Source organism: Sarcophilus harrisii, chromosome 6, assembly GCF_902635505.1.
Source record: "Sarcophilus harrisii chromosome 6, mSarHar1.11, whole genome shotgun sequence".
NCBI classification, from domain to species: Eukaryota; Metazoa; Chordata; class Mammalia; order Dasyuromorphia; family Dasyuridae; genus Sarcophilus; species Sarcophilus harrisii.
This window is the reverse complement of record NC_045431.1, coordinates 59,118,364-59,141,468: the sequence shown is the minus strand read 5'-3', so window position 1 is coordinate 59,141,468 and position 23,105 is coordinate 59,118,364.

Sequence of the window (23,105 nt, the reverse complement as noted above, 5' to 3'; positions counted from 1 at the left end):
ACTGTTCAGAAAGTTTTGTTTTATCTATTTTATTTGCCCTCAGAACTACAGTGAGAGGATGGCACTATTATTATCTTCATTTTACAGATGAATATATTGAGGCACTACAGATTAAGTGATTTAACTAGAGACATGAAACAATCCTAAGTGTCTGAAGCCCTAGATATTCAATCCAAGTGCAGCACTATTCAATGCCAGACTCCAAGAGGAACACACAGATAGTTCTTAGGAGGAAATTTGAATTTCCATTTTTTCCCCTACTATGGAACTATATTTGGAATACCATATATCTTTTTTTTAGGTTTGTAGTTGGTTACATTCATAAAAATGTTGTGAATTATCTGAAGTCAATAGGTTAAAGGCAGTTAGTATTCAAATTAAAAATTGATAACATTAATCTTCAATGGAAAATATCAATAGACTAGTTTTTTCCCCAAATTTTGTTTAGCTTTCTTATTAATTCATACACTTCTAGCTTTCCTCACTCAGAATCACCATGACTGGGACTTATTTTACATTAGGAGGGTTGGACCGGTCATCTGAGATTTCATTTTTTGTATTAGAAAAAAAAAGACGTAGATTTCACCACATTATGCCCCATATTGACCTGGGTTAGCTTTGTATAGAATAGATATCAGATATCCCTTTAATGGTTCAATTAAATTAAAGGGTTAACTGAAGGAAGATCACTACTAGCTATCACCCCCTACATCCTTAGAGTTTTATAAAAGTCTTATTACTGTTTTAATCTATTTTTTAATTTAATTTATACTGCACTAAAAATTTTGGGACAGCATGTAAGTTTATATCACCTAATCTTTTATGCATCTATATCCAGCTCTATACTTCTTTTCCATTGTGTCTGGTAGATCCGTACATAGGCTTTCTGGTGTACATAGACTATTATTCATTTTACCCTAATCTTCTGGATCCAGATTGAGTTGAAACCTGACTTTCTTTGAGGTTTTATTTATTTCCTCCCTAATCCTCCAAAATTTATGTTCCCTAACCTGGCATATGTGTGTGTGTGTGTGCGTGTGCGCACATGTATAATAGACCTCTACAAGTTTTGCAAAGCTTATGGTCCCTACTCTGAGTAATGCTTTAAAATTAATAAAATAAAAAAAAACCTGCTATGGGCTAGAACTTGAAACAAGGTGCTAAGTCACTGTAATTGATAGAGACAATGCTTATGTACTTAGTTCACACATTTAGAGTTCACACCTTTAAGAGAGTTCACACATTAGTTGACACCTTTGGAGTTTACATTTTTTGGGAGAGTTCACACATTAGAGTTCACACCTTTAAGAGAGGATATATATATATATATATAAGGAGGAACTACCACAAGCCCACTAGAGACTTTTGGGAGATTCATAAGTTAGGATCCAGTGGAGAAGATTCATAAGTCTAAGGGAAGCCCACAAGCCCTCCAAGAGGAGGAGGACTCAGATTCATTCCAACTTTGACTTTTGTGCTGGCTGGAGGCTTTGGATTCAGAGGGAGCTAGAGGCTAAAGCTGGCAAAGGCAAAGGACTAGCAACAAGAGCTCTCAGAAAAAGCTAACCAGGCTATTTTGGAGAGACAATAAAGGATTGGACTTTAACAGCTGGCTGCATTTGAGGTGATTATTATACTGAACTGAAACTAAGGCTGCCTCCAGAAGCTCCGCAAGAAATCTGCTCCCAGAGAATGGTTATATTTTAGAAAAAAAAAACAGTACAAAAACCCACTTAGGCTTACAAAAGAAACCATACACATTAAAATGTCACATATCCCCAACAATAAGTAACCCTTGTCTGAAATATCAAAGAAAAGCATATAAATGTAAGAGAGATAAGCCCTAGTAAACCTCAGCTTATGCTATGAAGTAGTAATCATCAAAATTATTGTAATTGGTTAAAAAGATGATTAAAGGAAAATTTGATAAGGGGAAGAATTTAGATCAAATAAGGCTATTGTCTTAGGATGTAGCCTAGTTCTATATGCCCAAGACTATAATAGGAAAAGATACTACCTTCAAAAAATTGGAAAGCCTTTTTTTTAAAGGCTTAAATCATAGTCTTGTTCCACAAACAATTATCAAGAAATAATCAGCTCAACTACAAAAGATCAAAAAAAAAAAAAAAAAAAGGATGGTGGTAGCTTTTAAGTAAGCTAATTATTTAATGAGACATCAAAAAAACAAAGTCAAAAAACTCTTTAAAATAATAGCCTTTTATTTTTAAAATATATGCAAAGATAGTTTTCAACCTTCACCCTTGTAAAAACTTGTGTTCCAATTTTTTCTCCCTCCTTTTTATCCACTTTTCCCCTAGACAGTAAGTAATCCAATATATCTTAAACATGTGCAATTCTTTCATACATATTTCCATATTTATCACACTGCACATGAAAAATCAGATCAAAAAGGAAAAAAAGCAAGAAAACAACAACAAAAGAGATGAAAATACTATATTGTGATTCACATTCAGTTTCCACAGTACTCTTTCTGGATGTAGATGATTTTCTCCATCACAAGTCTATTGGAATTCACCTGAATCACTTCACTGTTGAAAAGAACGAAGTCCATCGGAGTTGGTCATCATATATATATATAAAATAGTTTGTGTTACTCTCTTCAGGCCCTTTTGAAATCATCCTGCAGACCATTTCTTATGGAACAATAATATACCATAACATTCATATACCATAATTTATTCAGCCATTCCTCAACTGAGGAGCAACTACTCAGTTTCCAGTTCCTTGTCAATACAAAAAGACTACTACAAACATTTTTGCACATATGGGTCCTTTTTCTCTCTTTATGATACAAACCCAGTAGAGACACTGCTGAATCAAAGAGTATGCATAGTTTTATAGCTCTTTGGGCGTAGTTCTAAATTGCTTTCTAAAATAATTGGATCAGTTCACAACTCCACCAACAATGTATTTGTGTTCCCATTTTCACATATCCTCTCCAACATTCATCACTATCTTTTTCTGTCATTTTAGCCAATCTGAGAGGTATATTGTGTACCTCAGAGATGCTTTAATTTGCATTTCTGGGACAAAAGTGATTTAGAGCATTTTTTCATATGACATGAAAGGTTTTTAATTTCTTTGTCTATACATTTTCTGTTCATGTCCTTTGGCCATTTATCAATTGGAGAGTGACTTGTATTCTTATAAATTTGAGTCAATTTTCTTTTTTTTTAATTTTTTAAAACATTCTTTCATAGCTTTTTATTTACAAGTTATATGTATGGGTAATTTTACAACATTGACAATTGCCAAACCTTTTGTTCCAATTTTTCCCCTCCTTCCCCACACCCCCTCCCCTAGATGGCAGGATGACCAGTAGATGTTAAATATATTAGAGTATAAATTATATAAACAATAAGCATACATGGCCAAATAGTTATTTTGCTGTACAAAAAGAATCGGACTCTGAAATATTGCACAATGAGCCTGTGAAGGAAATAAAAAATGCAGGTAGGCAAAAGTATAGGGATTGGGAATTCAATTAATGGTTCTTAGTCATCTCCCAGAGTTCTTTAGCTGGGCGTAGCTGGTTCAGTTCATTACTGCTCCATTGGAACTGATTTGGTTCATCTCATTGCTAAAGATGGCCAGGTCCATCAGAATTGATCATCATATAGTATTGTTGTTGAAGTATATAAGGATCTGCTGGCCCTGCTCTTTTCATTCAGCATTAGTTCGTTTAAGTCCCTCCAGGCCTTTCTGAAATCATCTTGCTGGTCATTTCATACAATAATATTTCATAACATTCACATACCACAATTTATTCAGCCATTCTCCAATTGATGGGCATCTACTCAGTTTCCAGTTTCTGGACACTACAAAGAGGGCTGCCACAAACATTCTTGCACATACCGATCCCTTTCCCTTCTTTATGATCTCTTTGGGATATAAGCCCAGTAGTAACACTGCTGGATCAAAGGGTATGCACAGTTTGATAACTTTTTGAGCATAGTTCCAAATTGCTCTCCAGAATGGTTGGATGTATTGACAATTCCACCAACAATGTATTAGTGTCCCTGTTTTCCCACATCCCCTCCAACATTCCGCATTATCTTTCCCTGTTATTCTAGCCAGTCTGACAGGTGTGTAGTGGTATCTCAGAGTTGTCTTAATTTGCATTTCTCTGATTAATAATGACTTGGAGCATCTTTTCATATGACTAGAAATAGTTTCAATTTCATCATCTGGAAATTGTCTGTTCATATCCTTTGACCATTTATCAACTGGAAAATGGCTTGATTTATTATAAATTAGAGTCAATTCTCTATATATTTTGGAAATGAGTCCTTTATCAGAACCTTTGACTGTAAAAATATTTTCCCAGTTTATTGCTTCCCTTCTGATCTTGTCTGCATTAGTTTTGCTTGTACAAAAACTTTTCAGTTTGATATAATAAAAATTTTCTATTTTGTGATCAGAAATGATCTTTAATTCTTCTTTGGTCATAAATTCCTTCCTCTTCCACAGGTCTGAGAGGTAAACTATGCTGTGTTCCTCTAATTTATTTATAATCACATTCTTTATACCTAGGTCATGAACCCATTTTGACCTTATCTTGGTGTGCGGTGTTAAGTGTGGGTCGATGCCTAGTTTCTGCTATACTGGTTTCCAATTTTCCCAGCAATTTTTGTCAAACAGTGAGTTGTTATCCCAAAAGCTAAGGTCTCTGGGTTTGTCAAACACTAGATTGCTATAGTTATTGACTGTTTTGTCCTTTGATCCTAACCTATTCCACTGATCAACTAATCTATTCCTTAGCCAATACTAAATGGTTTTGGTAACTGCTGCTCTGTAATATAATTTTAGATCTGCTACAGCTAAGCCATCTTCATTTGATTTTTTTTCATTAATTCCCTTGAAATTCTTGACCTTTTGTTTTTCTATATGAACTTTGTTGTTATTTTTTCTAGGTCATTAAAATAGTTTTTTGGGAGTCTGATTGGTATAGCGCTAAACAAATCGATTAGTTTAGGTTGTATTGTCATCTTTATTATATTTGCTTGCCCTATACAAGAGCATTTAATATTTTTCCAATTGGTTAGATGAGTCAATTTTCTATATGTTTTAGATATGAGGCCTTTATCAGAACCCTGGAATATAAAATAATTCCCATTTTTCTGCCTTTCTTCTAATCTTTTTTATTTTTTGCATTGATTTTGTTAGTCAAATAACTTTAAAAAACTATGTAATAATGTTCTATATGAGAAAAAACAATTTAACTCAATCTATTGAGGATAATTTTTTTTTAAATTGGGCTATCCAAAAACTATAAAAAGGAGACTTGCCATCATATTTTAAGGAATTATAAAGAAAAATTGTTCAGATAGCTTAGAAGCCAAGACCAAATTTAGAGATTCCACCACTTAATTTCTGAAAGGAATTCAAATATGAAATAAAATACTGTGAATATTATAGTCAAATTCCAGAGATTCCAGGTCAAGGAAAAACCACTGTAACCATAAATAAGGAAATAATACAAACACTGTGTCATTATAGCCAAGATAAAACATTTAGAATTACCACTATGAAGAAGCAAAGGGTTTTGACGAACAAATAAAAATATAAATATATACATATATACATTACACATACATATTTTCCCAGAAAACAAATGAACTAAAACAATTAAGAATAATCATCCTAGAGATCCAGGGGCAGAGCCAAGATGGCAGAGAGCAGACATGACTTTCTGTGACCTCCTCTTACCTTCTCTCAAACCAAAAGTGGATTAAGCCTCTAAAATGATGTTGGAGTCAAAGATCCTACAAATATCTGGAGTACAACGCATTCCCAGAAGAAGCTACCTTTCAAGAACGTCAGAACAGGTTTGTTTTAAATGGGCAGTAGGACAGTCTGCCAAGCCCAGACTGCAGCACATTGAGACCAGGGCAAAGAGCTGGTATGCGGAGTCAGAATGTTGCAGCTTCCATTGCACCTGGGAATCTTCTGTGAACCAATTAGACTACTCTGTACTGGTTGAAAACAGGTGGTTTGGCAGATTTGCTACAAAAGGAAAATTGTAAACCACTGAGCTCCAGAAGGTCAGACCTAGTTGCAATTACCCAGCACTGGAAATCAATTAGTGAATTGCTCCAGGGCAAATTAAAGCAATTGTTGCTCCTTTGCATTGAGCAGACCTCAAGTCTTTAAAAAAAATGAGTAAAAAAAGAAAAGAGAACTCTCACCATAGACAGGTTTTATGGAGAGAAAGAACAGATCTCAAATCCTGAGGTTCTTAAAGGCAAAGCAACTCCAGATGAAGCCCCAAAGGGAGCTATGAGCTGGTCTCCATTTCACAAGGTATTCTTGGAAGATTGCATAAGGGATGTTATGAGATGAAGAGGTAGTTGAGGGCCAAAAGCAAAATACTGAGGAGGAGGGAAGGGGAAAAGGAAAGAGAAAAGCATAATTTAGAGTAAATAAGATGGTAGCAAATATAGAATTAGTTATTTTAATTGTGAATGTGAATGGGATGAACTCTCCCACAAAACTGAAGTGAATAGCAGACTGGATTAAAAACCGGAATCCTAGAACATGATGTTTACAAGAAATACATATAAAGCATAGTGATACATTCAGAGTAAAGGTAAAGGGCTACTACAGCATAATCTATCATGCTTCAGGTGAAATGAAAAAAAACAAGGATAGCAAACTTGATCTCAGATCAAGTAAAAGCAAAAAATCTAATTAAAAGAGATGAGGAATAAAACTATATTTACAAAACAAAAAATATTAATACTAAATATATATGCACCAAATGGCATAGCATCCAAATTCCTAGAGGAGAAGTTAAGAAAGCTGCAATAAGTAATAGACAACAAAACTTTACTAGAGGAGGCTCTCAACCTTGCTTTTTCAGAACTAGATAAATACAATCACAAAATAAATAAGAAATAAGTTAAGGAGGTAAACTAAATGTTAGAAAACATAGATATGACAGATCTTTGGAGAAAACTAAATGGAGACAGAAAGAACTTTACTTTGTTCTCAATTATTCATGGAACTTATACAAAAATTGACCATATATTAGGGCATAAAAACCTCAAAATCAATTAAAGAAAGGCAGAAATAGCAAATGCATTTTTTTTTCAGATCATGATACAATAAAAATCACATGCAATATAAGGCCAGGACAAAATAGACCAAAAATAAATTGGAAATTAAATAATGTCATCCTAAAGAATGAACAGATGAAATAGCAAATCATAGACACAACCAATAATTTCATCCAAGAAAATGACAAAAATGAGACAACATACCAAAATTTGTGGGATGCATCCAAAGTGGTAATAAGGGGAAATTTTATATCTCTAGAGGCCTGTTTGCATAAAATAGAGAAAGAGAAGGTCAATGAATTGGGCATACAAATAAAAAAGCTAGGAAAAGAATAAATTAAAAACCCTCAATTAAATACCAAGTTTGAAATTCTGAAAATAAAAGGGGAGATGAATAAAATTGAAAATAAGAAAACTATTGAATCAATAAATAAAACTGAGTTGGTTTTATGCAAAAAAGAGCAAAATAGATAAACCTTTAATTCAATTAAAAAAAGGAAAGAAGAAAATCAAATTATCAGTCTCTAAAAATGAAAAGGGAGAACTTTTCACCAATGAAGAGGAAATTAGAGTTATTTTGCCCAATTATATGCCAATAAATGATTATATAAATGAAATGGAGAAATATCTACAAAAATATAGCTTGCCCAAGTTAATAGAAGAGGAAAGAAATTGTTTAAATAGTCCCATTTTAGGAAAAGAAATAGAATCAATTTCCTAAGAAAAAATATCTAGGACCAAATGGATTTATATGTGAATTCTACCAAACATTCAATGAACAATTAATTCCAATACTACATAAACTATTTGAAAAAATAAGGAAAGAAGGTGTTCTACCAAATTCCTTTTATCACACAAATATGGTGCTGATAGCTAAACCAGGTAGGGTGAAAACAGAGTATCAAAATTATAGACCAGTTTCCCTAATGAATATTGCTGCAAAATTCTTCAATAAAATCTTAGTAACAAGATTACAGAAAGTCATCCCCAGGATGACACTATGACCAAGTAGGTTTTATACCAGGATTGTAGAATTGGTTCAATATTAAGAAAATTATTAGCATAATCAACTATATCAATAACAAAAGCAACTAAATCATTTGATTATCTCAATAGATGCAGAAAAAGTATTTGATAAAATCCAACACCCATTCCTCTTAAAAACACTAGAGAGTATAGGAATAAGTGGAGTTCTCCATAAAATCATCAGTAGCATCTATTTAAAAACATCAGCAAGTATCATATGTAATGGGGACAAACTAGAGCCATTCCCAATAAGATCAGTAGTGAAACAAGGCTGCCCACTATCACTATTACTCTTCAATATTGTATTAGAAATATTAGCTTTGGCAATAAAAGAAGAAAATGAGATTAAAGGAATTAGAGTAGGTCATCAAGAAACCAAATTATTACTCTTTGCAGATGATATGATGGCATACTTAGAGAACCCCACATAATCTACTAAAAAGCTATTATTAAATAATCCACAACTTTAACCAAGTTGCAGGATACAAAATAAATCCACATAAATCATCACCATTTTTATACATTACCCATGAAACGTAGCAGCAAGAGATACAAAAAGAAATTCCATTCAAAATAAATGTCGATAGTACAAAATATTTAAGACTCTCTCTGCCAAGGGAAAGTAAGGAACTATATAAGCATAAGTATAAAATACTTTCCACACAAATAGTCAGATCTAATCAGTTAGAAAAATATCACGTGTTCATGGGTAGATTGAACGAATGTAATAAAAATGACAATACCAACTAAATTAATCTACTTATTTAGTGCCATCTCAATCAAACTTCCAAGAAATTATTTTACAGATCTAGAAAAACAGTAACAAAGTTCATCTGGAAGAACAAAGGTCAAGAATTTCAAAGGAATTGATGAAAAAAATTTCGAATGAAGCTGGCCTAGCTGTGTGAGACTTAAAATTATATTATAAAGCAGTGGTTATCAAAAGTATTTGGTATTGGCTAAGAAATAGAGTATTTGATCAATGGAATAGCTTAGGATCACAGGACAAAATAGTCAATAAGTATTAGAAATCTAGTCTTTGATAAACCCAAAGACCCCAGATTTGGGGATAAGAACTCACTATTTGGCAAAAACTGCTTGGAAAACTGGACCTAGCATGGGAGAAATTAGGGCTCGACCCACACTTAACACTACATCCCAAAATAATATTTAAATAGTTTCATGATTTATACATAAAGAGTGATATTATAAGCAAATTAGAAGAACATAGGATAGTCAAAAAGTTGTACAAACAAAACTAAAACAGAAAGATCAGAAGGGAAGCAATGAATTGGGAAATCATTTTTTTTTTTTTTAACATTTAAGGGTTCTGATAAAGGCCTCATTTCTAAAATATATAGAGAATTGACTCAAATTTGTAAGAATTCAAGCCATTCTCCAATTGATAAATGCTCAAAGTATATGAACAGACAATTTTAAGATGAAGAAATTAAAACTATTTCTAATCATTTGAGAAGGTGCTTTAAATCACTATTTATCAGAGAAATGCAAATTAAAACAACTCTGAGATACTAGTACACACCTCTCAGATTGGCTAAAATGACAGGAAAAGATAACGATTAATGTTGGAGGGGATAGGGGAAAACTGGGACACTAATACATTGTTGGTAGATTTGTGAATGGATGCTGCCATTCTGGAGAGCGATATGAAATTATGTTCGAAAACTTATCAAACTATGCATATCCTTTAACCCAGCTGTTTTTCTATTGAGGCTATATCCCAAAGAGATTGTAAAGGAGGGAAAGAGACCCACATGTGCAAAAAATGTTTCTGGCAAGAAACTGGAAACTGGTGGATGCCCATTAATTGGAGAATGGCTGAATAAATTATGGTATATGAATGTTATGGAATATTATTACTCTGTAAGAAGTGATCAGCAGGATGATTTCAGAGAGGCTTGGAGACACTTACATGAACTGATGCTGAGTTAAATGGGCAGAATCAGGAGATCCTTGTACACAGCAATATCAATATTATACAATGATCAATTCTGATGAACATCACTCTTTTCAACAATGAACTGACTGCTGCCAGTTCCAATGATCTTGTGATGAAGGGAGCCATCTATACCCAGAGAGAGGATTGTAGGAAGTGAATGTGGATCACATTACATTGTAACTCTTTTTGTTGCTGTTTGTTTAAACATGTTTAACATATATTGGATTGCTTGTCATCTAGAGGAGATGGGGAAGCAGAAGAGGAGAAAATCTGAAACACAAAGCTATGCAAGGGCCAATGTTGTCAAATTATCTGTTCATATATTTTGAAAATAAAAAGCTTTAAATATAAAGACCATATTTAATCAAAAGATATAGAACAAGAATTAAAAGGTTAATATTTGAGCAATCATAAAGACTTATAAAGAATTAAACTGTTTATAATCCTATATGACAATTAGTATACATGTAACTGCTAAGACCTTTATCATCATTAGGGCAGGTACAGAGATTCTGTCCTAGAGGGCATGAGTATGCATCTAGTATTTTGGAATGATCTCAAAAAAAGAATAAAAGGGTGAGAAAGAGAGGCACACATGACAAAGGTGGAAGGTAGGGGAATACTAGGGATAGTTATTTCACAGAAATGAGTTTATAAAATGGATAAAAAAATAAGGAGGAAAGAGATAGGTTGGGTTAAGGGAATCAGCAGAGATTGCTGAGATGAGAACAAGATAAAATAAAGGATAAATATAGATAATGGAATGGAGGGAAATACAATTAGTAATCATAATTGTGAATGTGAATAGTAAGTAAACAAAAGAGGGTAGCGGAATGAATGAGAGCTAGAATATAACAATGCTATTTATTTAAAAAAAGGATACAAGCAAAGAACAGAAATCAGGAAGAAAGGAAGACAGGGAGCAAGGAAGAAAGGAAGGAAGAGAAAGATGTGTACAAGCGTTAGTGTATAAAGGGCAGGGCTAGCAATTATTATCTCAGATAAAAAAAATAAAAATAGAGAATTAAAAAAGAGATAAGCAGGAAGACCATATTTTTCTAAAATTTACCACAGAAAATGAATTACTATTAATGCTGGATATATATTCACTAAACTATTTAGCTTTCAAATTCTTGAAAGAAAAATTAAATGAGTTACAGGAAGGAAGAAATAGTAAAACTTTAATAGTAGGTGACCTCAATTTACCCCTTTCAGAGCTACATAATTCTAACAAAAATGAAACTTTAGGATACAAATATAATTTTAGAAAAGTTAAATATGACAGACATAAAAATAGTTCAAGGAGTTAACAGTATAAGCAAGAATGATAAAATAAAACAAATCTACACAATCATAAATATTTCTAAATACCTAGAAAATTGAACAGGAAGAGCTAGAAAGAAAAATTTCATTTGAAGTAACTGCAGACAATATAAAATCTTTGAGAATCTACACACCAAGATACATATAGTAAGTATATGAATTCCAGACAAATAAAGACATATTAAAATAATTAGAGAAGTTTGAGTTGCTCAGAAATGAACAAAACCAATATGATAAAAATCATAATACCAATGAAATTAATTTGCTTAAGTATCATGCTAATCAATCTACTAGTGTATAACTTTATATAGCTAGAAAAAAAAAAAGCAATACCAAAATTCATCTGAGAGGAGGGTAATGTCAAGAATAGTGAAAAAATCAATGAGGGAAAAAAATGTGAAGGAAGATGGCCTAACAATAGCATATCTAAAACAATGTTATAAAGAGATATGAACAAGGCAATTTGGCACAGGATATGAGTAGATTAGGAACAATACAAAGAAGCAATTGAAGAATTTATTTGCATATCTTTTAAATCATCTACTGTGACAAGGTCTCACAATTTGAAAGACATCTGCAAAAAATATTAGAAGGTAAGTTTGTCTGAAGATAGATATCAACCAACATATCTCAATATATATCAAGATAGATTTAAAATTAATACCTGATTTAGATATAATGGGTGATATTATAAGTAAATTAGCATAATATGAAATAAATTATCTGTGTGGTCTATGGAGAGGAAGATATTTCACAACCAAACAAAAGATCAAGAGGAACATAGAGAAAAAGTGGAAAAATTGATAATTTGGTTTTAAAAAGTTGTTGTACAAACTAAAGCAATGCAAAAAATGAGGAAAAAAGTGTATTGTATATACATGCACATGCGTGTATATATGCATGCATGTAATAAATGACACTACTCAACTGACGTGTTCTAGAAATATGAAAAATTAGTTTTCAGAGGAAAAAAGTTAAAGCTGTCAATAGTCATAAATTGGTTTAAATCACAGTTATTGAAATTAAAACAATTTTGAAGTTCTACCCCACAATGATCACATTGTTTAAGATTACAGAAAAGAAAAATGAAACTATTTTTCTTTCTCAATTTTAATATACATTAATTCATGAATCATGTTAAAAGAGAAAAATTGAGACAAAAGGAAAAACCATGGGAGAGAGAAAAAAGAAAAAGAAAAAAGAAGTGAGCATAGTATGTGTTGATTTGCATTCAACATACATAGTTAATCTTCTGGATGCAGATGACATTTTCTGTCCAAAATCTGTTGGAATTGCTTTGCATCACTGAATCACTGAGAAGAACAATAAATCATCACATATTCTTGCTGTTATTTTGTACAGTGTATTACTGGTTCCACTTGTTTCGCTCAGCATCAATTTAAATAAATCTTTCCAGGCCTTTGTAAAATCAGCTTGTTCATCACTTTTTTATAGAACAATATTCTATTACCTCCATACACAACAGCTTATTCAGTCACTACACAGTTCATGGACTGTTGGAATCAATGGACAGCTCATTTTACAAGTCTTTTTAATTCAAAAAAATGTTGCTACAAACATTTTTGCCTATGTGTGTCCTTTCCCCTTCTTTATGATTTCCTTGGGATACAGACCCAATAGTGGTATTACTGGATCAAAGATTATGTACAGTTTCATAGCATGTTGGGCATATTTTTACATTGTTTTCCAGAATGGTTGAATCATTTCACAACTCCACCAACAATTTATTAATGTCCCAGTTTTCCCAGTTCCATCCAACATTTATCATTATCTTTTCCTGTCATCTTAGCAAATCTGAGAGGTGTAAGGGGATACCTAAGAGTTGTTTTAATTTGCCTCTCTCTAATCAATAGCAACATAGAAATTGTTTTCATATGATCAAATATAGCTTTAATTTTATCATTTGAAAATTGTCTGTTCATTTCTTTGACTATTTATCAATTGGAGAATTATTTGCATTCTTATAAATAGCTCTTTATATATTTGAAAAATTGAAGCTTTATCAAAAATACTGGCTGTAAAGATTTTCTCCAGCTTTGTACTTCTCTTTAAATATTGTTTGTAGTGGTTTTGTTCATTCAAAAAATTTATAACCAAATGTTATCAAAGTTGTCCATTTTGCTTTACATAGTGCTCTCTAGTTCTTCTTTGCTCATGAATTCCTCCTTTCTCCAAAGATCTGACTGGTAAATTATCCCTTGTGTTCCTAATTTATTTATGATATCACCCTTTTATGCCAAAATCATGTACCTATTTGACCTTATTTTGGTATAGGGTATGAGATGTAGGTCTATGCTGAGTTTCTGAGATGTTATTTTCCCGTTTTTCCAGCAAGTTTTATCAAAGAGTGAGTTCTTATTTTAGACACCAGAGTTTGAAGATTTATCAAATACTAGGTTATTATATGTCTTAATTATTGTGTTATGCATATCTAATATATTCCAGTGATTCACCATCTATTTCTTAGCCAGTACCAAATTGTACTGATGACTGCTGCTTATTATATTATATATTATAAAGAGATATAATTTATATATTAATATATTATGTATATTAAATATATATTTATAAATATATTACATCATATATATTATAAAATAATATAATTTTAGATTTGGTACTATTAAGCTATCATCCTTTGTTATTTTTTCCATTAATTCCCTTGATACAGTTGACCTTTTGTTCTTCCAGATGAATTTTGTTTTTATTTTTTCTAGTTATATAAAAATTTTTATGGCAGTTTGGTATGGCACTGAAAAAGTAGATTAATTTAGGCAGAATTGTAATTTTATTATAATAGCTTGACCTACCTATGAACATTTGATATTTTTCATTGATTTCAATCTGACTTTGTGTGAGAAGTATTCTGTAATTGTGTTCATAAAATTCTTGAGTTTGTTTTGGCATATAAACCTCCAAATACTTTGTTTTTTTTAATTGGTTATGTTAAATGGGATTTCTCTTTCTATCTCTTGCTGATGGCTTTGTAAGTAATATATAGAAATTTTGATGATTTATGTGGTTTTATTTTATATCCTTCGACTTTGATAAAGAGCTGTTAGTTATTTCTAGCAAAATTTTAGATGATATTCTAGGATTCCCTAAGTATATCATAATATCCTCTGCAATGAGTAATAGCTTTATTTCTTTGTTGCCTACTCTAATTTCTTTGATTTGTTTTTTCTTTTCTTATAGCTAAAGCCAACATTTCTAGTGGTGATAATGGGCACCCTTGTTTCCTCTTTAATCTTATTACAGATGGGTCCAACTTCTTTCTATTACAAATAATTCTTGAGATGGGTTTTAAATAGATACTGATTATGATTTTAAGGAAACCACACTTTATCTCTATGCTCTCTAGTGTTTTTATAGGAATGGGTGCTGTATTTTGTCAAAAAATTTTCTGCATCCATTGAGATTATTATATGATTTCTGTTGGTTTAGTTATTGATATGATTGATTGTGATAATAGTTTTCTTGTTATTGAACCAGCCCTACATTCCTAGTGTATATCCTGATTAGTCTTAATGTATTATCCTGTTGATAAGTTGCTGTAATCTCTTTGCTAATATTTTATTTAAAATTTTTGCTTTATTATTCCTCAGGGAGATTGCTCTGTAACTTTCTCTGTTTTGACTCTTCTTGGTTTAAGTATCAGTACCATATCTGTGGCATAGAAGGAATTTGACAGGACTCTTACTTTACCTATTTCTCTAACTAGTTTACATAATATTGGAATTAGTTGTTCTGTAAATGTTGATAAAATTCACTTGTTAATATATTTGGCCCAGGACAATTTTTTTTTTCCTTAGGGAGTTCATTTATGGATTGTTCAATTTCTTTTTCTAAAATGGAATTATTTCTTTCCTCTTCTGTTAAACTGTTAAATATTTTTGCAAATATTCATCTATTTCAATTAGATTGTCAGACTTGCTGCCATGCAGTTGAGAAAAATAGCTCTTAATTTTTGTTTTAATTTCTTTATCATTAATTTACCATTAAACATGGTAAGTTTAACCTTTTCATTTTGATGCTGATGATTTTTTTCCTTCCTTTTTCTAATCAAATCAACAAAATATTTATCTATTTTGTTGATTTTTTCCAAAAAGCCATCTCTTACTTATTAAGTTCAATAGTTTCCATAATTTCAGTTTTATTAATATTCCCTTTGATTTTCACAGTTTCTAATTTAGTATTTAATTAGAGTTTTTAAATGTGTTCTTTTTTCTAAGTTTTTATTTGTGTAGCCAATTCATTGATTTTCTCTTTCTCTATTTTATTAATGTAGCTATTTAGAGAACGAAAAATTTGGCTATATACCATCGGTTTTGGTATATTGTCTCATTATTATTATTCTTTTGGTTTAAATTATAGATTGTTTAGGTGATTTATTGTTTGACCTACTTATTTTTTTTCAGAATTAGATTATATAATTTCTAGTTGGCTTTTAGTCTATCTTTCTCTGGCTCTTTACTGGCTATAATTTTTATTGCACTGTAGTCTGAAAAGGAAGTATTTACTATTTCTGCCTTTCTTCATTTGATTATGAGGTTTTTATGCCATAATACATGATCAATTTTTGTATAGGTGTTGATGTACTGCCAACAATATGTGTATTCCTTTTTGCCTCTATTCAGTTTTATCCTTCAGTTCTATCATATCTAAATTATCTAGGATCCTACTAACCTCCCTGGCTTCTTTCTTGTTTATTTAGTGGTTCAATTTCTCTGATCCTAAGAGCTAAAGTTTGAGGTGCCTTACTGATATAGTCTTGCTGTTTATTTCTTCTTGTAGCTGACTTAATATATTCTTTAGGAATTTGTATGCTCTAGCAATTGGGTGTATATATATATATATATATATATATATATTTAGTATCATCACTATTTCATTGTACATGGTACCCTTTATCAACATGTACTTTCCTTCCCTATTTTTTGCCCTGCTTTTTGTTAACTTCAGCTGAAACATGATAAATTATGTTATAGCCTTTTACCTTTACTCTGTATCTCTCCTTATCAAATATGTTTCTTGTACATATTTTACATATGTGTATATACAAACGTGTATGTACATACATACACAACATATTGTAGGATTCTGTTTTTAGAAAACTTTGCTATTTGCTTCCATTTTATGGATACTATGGGACCAAATAGTATGGGTCAACTACTGACATTCACAATTATGATTACCAACTCTTTATTTCCCTCCATCCTTTTTTCTTCCCAGTATATAGTTTGGTTCTCTCTTTCCACACTATCCTTAGTAGTGCTTTTTTATCCACTTTACTTTTACAAGATGATATCTTGTATCATCCTTCCACTCTTCTCTTAGCTTTTTTTCCCCTAGTATTTCTGCCCTTACTTCTAACAACTCCTCCATTTTCTTTCATCTTTCTTCTTCTACTTCTTTATAGGGTGAAATAAATATATTGAACTGAATGATGAAGTTATTCCTCTTTAGAGCCAGAACTGATGAGATTAAGGTTTAGACAATGCTGATTCCCTTCCTTTCTTTTCCTCTATTATAACAGGTCTTTTATGCCTCTTTATGTGATCTAATTTGTTCCATTATATCTCCCCAAGAAGGCTCTTTGGGCTTGAGACCAATTCATGACACTCTTTGAGATTTCTTCTTTGGACATTTTGTTCTCATTTGAATTGGTGTTTCTTTTTTTCCCCCTGAAGCAATTGGGGTTAAGTGACTTGCCTAGGGTCACACAGCTAGGAAGTGTTAAGTGTGTGAGACCAGATTTGAACTCAGGTTGTCCTGACTTCAGGGCTGGTATCTACCCTGCCACCTAGCTGCCCCTGAATTGGTGTTTTGGTCTTCGCTGTCACCATAGTAGCTTTTTATGGTCAAGGTTCTTTTCTGTTTGCTGCTCATTTTCTTTTCTTTGCTTCTGGTATTTTCTCAATTTTTTTTTCTTTTTTTGTTTATTTGGTATAGTTCTGTTCCTGGAGCAAATGGGGCACTGTCCCAAGCTTCCTGTGCAACTCTGACCTTTACCATTGAGCGCATGGCTCCTTTTGTTTTTAGGGGGTAGCTTTTCTTGCTCCTTTCAGAAAACAGCCTGGCTTCCTAGAATTTACCTTCTGATCTGGGACTGGAAACTGCCCTACTGCTCTGCTCCTCTATTGAACTAGGAGCAAGAATCTCATTTGCTTTTTTGCTGTGATTAATACCCTTCCACTGGCTTTTCCAGATACTGTATTAGCTTGGCTGAACACCCTTTTCACCCCAGTGGGAGTGACTTTTCTTCAAGTTATCGAATTTTTCTTGAATTGGAAAGTGATTTCATTCTGTCATACTCTATTCAGAGTCTTGGTTTTGTGTGTTTTTTGAGAGAAACTGGGAAAGCTGGAGCAGCTTCCTGGCTTCACTCTGCCACTTTAGCTTTACCTCTGGAATTTCAAAAATGACAAATTCTTTAGGCACTGTGGGAAAATTCACAGACTAATCCCCTCTTGTGGGAGGTTTGTATTAGTTCAACCATTCTTGAAAGCTATTTAGAACTATATCCCATAAGCTGTAACACAGCACATATCCTTTCTCTCAATAATAACACTTCTATTTTACCCCAAAGAGAATAAGGAAAAAGGAACATGGCCCACATAAACAAAATCATAACAAACCATTTTCTTGTGGGAAATAATTGTTCTTTGAAGGGATGAACAATGTTTGAGAAATGGTTCAATAAGGCATGGCATGTAAATGTGATGTAATATAGTTCTGTATAAGAAATGTTGACCAAAATGGTCTTGGAAAAACCTAGTAGAAGTCGAATGAACTAATACAAAGCAAAGTTAAATGTGTCAGGAAAACTAATATAAAGTAAAGTAAATTGAGCCAGTATTAAGTATATTGTAAAAAATAATTTTCTTTGAAAGACTTAAGAATTAATCCTCTTCACTTTTAAAATGAAAAACAAATGATAATAATAATTTTGGGGGAATGAGTAGAAATATAAATATAATGTAAAATACAACATAAAATATAAAATATAATATGAATGTATGGAGATTTGGAATGTATATTAACAAAAAGGCATAATTCAGAGGCCATGACTCTAACGCAACTATAAAATGCTTAATATTTTATTTTAAAATGGTAGGAAATTTATATATGTTTTTAGAGTGTGATATAAAACTTAAAAACTGTGGAAAAAATTAAAACAGAAAACATTTTCATCATTTGTAAGCAATGAAAATACTTATATGTGAAATGATTTTTTTTCTTACTGAAAATGACTTCCCCTTGAATAGAACCCACAGAATGTCTGAGATACAAGATTAGACTCAAAAGACCTTAGGTTGAAATCTAAATGAAATAAATCAACTAAATGTAATATTCAAATACAAGGATAAATCACATAGATTTGTTTATAGAAATTGAGGAGTTAGGACAACCATCAGAATCAAAATTAATATTTATCACCATAGGAAAAAAATCCTTAAGAAGTGCCAATTTAATGATCAAAGCTCAACATGTAAGGTAACAGCATAATTTTGATAGAAAAATTATTACACATTATGAATATTCTTGCATGCCAAATGCCAAGTAAAATAAAGCTGAATGGGAAAAAAATTTAACCAAAGAAACACAATCTTTAACAAATTTACAGAAGATAAATCCTTAAACTACAAATATTAATCTCAAAAACTCTGGAAATTTTATGAATAAACTGCAATGGAACCAGAGCATTTTTGCAAGCAACATTGTTGCATTCTGTCAGGTTGGCAGCATTGATAAATATTTTAAAACAATATTTTTAATGTTATATCCCTACCAAATTCTTATACTCTCCAAGCTACATGAAATAAAAAAGCTTTTGAAATATAAAAACCCGAAGACAACTCTGAGATACCACTACACACCTGTCAGACTGGCTAGAATGACAGGGAAAGATAATGTGGAATGTTGGAAGGGATATGGGAAAAAAGGGACACTAATACATTGTTGGTGGAACTGTGAATACATCCAACCATTCTGGAGAGCAATTTGGAACTATGTTCAAAAAGTTATCAAACTGTGCATACCCTTTGATCTAGCAGTGTTACTACTGGGCTTATATCCCAAAGAGATCATAAAGAAGGGAAAGGGACCTGTATGTGCACGAATGTTTGTGGCAGCCCTTTTTGTAGTGGCTAGAAATTGGAAACTGAGTGGATACCCATCAATTGGAGAATGGTTGAATAAATTGTGGTATATGAATATTATGGAGTATTATTGTTCAGTAAGAAATGACCAACAGGATGATTTCAGACAGGCCTGGAGAGACTTACACGAACTAATGCTGAGTGAAACGAGCAGGGCCAAGAGATCATTATATACTTCAACAACAATACTACATGATGGACTTGGCCATCCTCAGCAATGAGATGAACCAAATCATTTCCAATGGAGCAGTAACGAACTGAACCAGCTATGCCCAGAAAAAGAACTCTGGGAGATGATTAAAAAACATTACATTGAATTCCCAATCCCTATATTTTTGCCCACCTGCATTTTAAATTTCCTTCACAGGCTAATTGTACAATATTTCAGAGTCCAATTCTTTTTGTACAGCAAAATAACGGTTTGGCCATGTATACTTATTGTGTATCTAATTTATATTTTAATATATTTAACATCTACTGATCATCCTGCCATCTGGGAGGGGGGGTAAGAGGGGAAAAATTGGAACAAGAGGTTTGGCAATTGTCAGTGCTGTAAAGTTACCCATACATATATAAAACACTATTAACTAAAAAAATAAAAAAAAGAAATATAAAAACCTATTAGAAGAAAAAATGACTTATGGAAACTGGATGAAGTGTATTGTTTAATTTGTTACTGGATATTTCCTAAAATTGTTGTTGTTCTCACAAAAGATGCATTTTAATTGAAAATTTATCAAATATAAGATAACATATCTTTATCTGCCTTTGCAGTAGTCCACAGACCATGATAGATAGCAAGAAGATAGAGGTAAAGAAGTTACACACACACACACACACATACACACACACACACACACACACCTCTCTAGAGAGAGGCAGACAGACACAGATAGACAGAAACAAAGACAGAGGTACAGAGACAACCAGAGAGATAGAGAGATGGGGACATACATAAACAGGAACACAGAGAGATAGAGAAAGAGAGACAGAAACAGACAGAGAGATGTAGACATACATGCATTTGTAATATTATGTGGATTACTGCAAAAGGCTGATAAAGAGGATAAGTTAAAGGTGAAGATAAATGATAAGTTGATTGATAGATAGCAAGAGAGAAACTTCTTTCCAAAACATTTCTTATCTGAACTCTAGCAACAAGAATGTGACAAGATGAAAAAGCATAATGAATGCAAAATTATTTTTATTAAATTTAAAAAGAATTTTAAACAACAAACCTAGAAAGTTTTGAAATATACCAATAATACCTCTTTTTACTGGGATTGTTGAGAAAGGACGTATCCATATAAGCAAATTTGTCAGAAAATAGAAACTTCCCCTTTTAAGTTTGCCAGTATGTAAGAAACAAATGTATAATTACAATTCTTACCCATTTAAAGAAGATGATTAAATAGGCTTATGTGCTTTCCAAACCAATGGGCATATTTGGTATAATTTCACATTTTCTTAATTATTCAGTATTATCAATTAATACTCAGATATAATTCAGGTTTTGTGTTATGTAAGGTCAAATGAGGTAATTATATACCCAGTCCTTTCCTTATTAAGGCCAGAATTCACATTCTACACACAATTATTTTGTGTTCATCAAATTCCTATGGTTCGCTCATAACCAGTGGGATTTTGTTGTTATTTCGTTTTGTTTTGTTTGGGTTTTTGGTTTTGAGGATTTTTAAAATATCAGCAAACAATTTTTATTTTAAATTAAAGTATGCTAAGTGAAGTCTAGGCTATGATCTTCCTAAGCCTCTTCTCCCTACTTGATGGGAGGACTTCAGGGCAGAGTACTAAACTCCTTCCAATGTTTTTTTTTTTTTTTTTTTTTTTTTTTTTTTTTTTTTTTTTTTTTTACAGAGAGCAAATATTGGACTTCTAGCTCACTTCACTTTCCATCTGCAGCATTGTTTGGTTTCAATTCCATGGAATAAAATAAACCCTGGTGTTTCTCCCACTTCAGAAAAATTCCCTTCCCAGCTTCCTTTTTTGTTTTCTTGTTTGTTTGTTTGTTTTTCTCCATTAGATTCTAAGCTACTTTTTGCAGTTCTAGTGCTTAGCACAGTGCCTGGTACAGATTACTCATGTAATATGTTTATTTTAAAAAATTTCCTTGTTGCTTAATGCTATTTATTATTGCTAACTTTAGACTCAAGACTACTGAGAAGTGTAATACTTATCAAATTTTTTTCTTCTTTAAACTTGCGTGGCAGTATCTATGATGGATTTGGCTAAGGTTTTTCTCTCATTCTTTGTCAAAAAAAATTTAGAAGATGATTTTGAAAGTGAAGATTAGTAGTTGTTTAATATAATAAATAGGCCAATCTATAGCTCAAAAGATTATTAAATATAAACAATTTTATCATAGAACAGAGAGAAAATAATTTTATGTAACTTCCTAAAAAGATCAAAATACTATAATGTGTCTAAAAAATGTGAAGTGTACTGTCCCAATTTTAAATTTCACAAATTAAAAAAAGAAAAACAAATTACCTCAATCTCCAAAGAACTTACTATGGAATTCACTAAATTAACAAGTTAGTAAATGTAGCAAAATTTGATGGAGGAGAGAACATCTTTAGAGCATATCCATGAACTGTGGGAGTCAGCAATATTATGCTAATTTTAGAGAAATAAGAGAGATAAGAGGGAAATAGACAATTTGTTCATGCACACATCAGGAGTCATTAGAACATAGAGATCTGATTCTGCAGTCTGTTTCCTGATGTGATATTCCATGGCTTCACATGAATTATTCATGGTCCATTGTAAAAATGCCTTCTTTGGTTAATAAGTCATTGCAGCAATTTTGATTTGTATAATATTCTTTGTTTTTGTTCAGAGATGTCTGGATCAGATGAGTACTTGGTCTCAGATAAAGAGAACATTTTAACAAATGAGGTTAAAATAATATAAAGTTTGGATTTGTTTCCATTGTTTTACTGGATCCTGAGCTGGGACTAAATTTTCCTGGTAAAAGGGAAGGAGAGAGTTTTATTCAGCATGACCTCTGTTGTTAGGTATTTTGGATTATAACCCATTAAAATAATGAAATCAATCACGAGACTACTACAAAATGCATATTTGTGAATTTGTATCTGGGTGTATATTTTTCCAAGGGATGGGTACAAAAGAACAAATCCATTTATAAAATGGACCATTTGGGTGATTGAACAGATGTGCACTTTGCCCTACATTAGGATAAATTTCTGTAATAAATAGTCATCTGATTCTGTATTGGATCTCAATGAGACAGGATTAGACTTTTCCCAATGCTCATTGTCAACAATCTCAAACAAGATTTCCTGTGACTGTCAGCTCTGGCTAGAGGGACAATTTAGAGTAAAATAAATGATGTTGAAATATGATTAAGTTCTCCTCCCCATAAAATAGGCTATATTGTAATTTCTATTTCATTTTCATTCTTTACAAAAATGCAAGTACAATCAGCACTTTTCATATATTTATACATGTCTGTGAACATACATATATACATACGTACATGATTCAGAAGTAAAT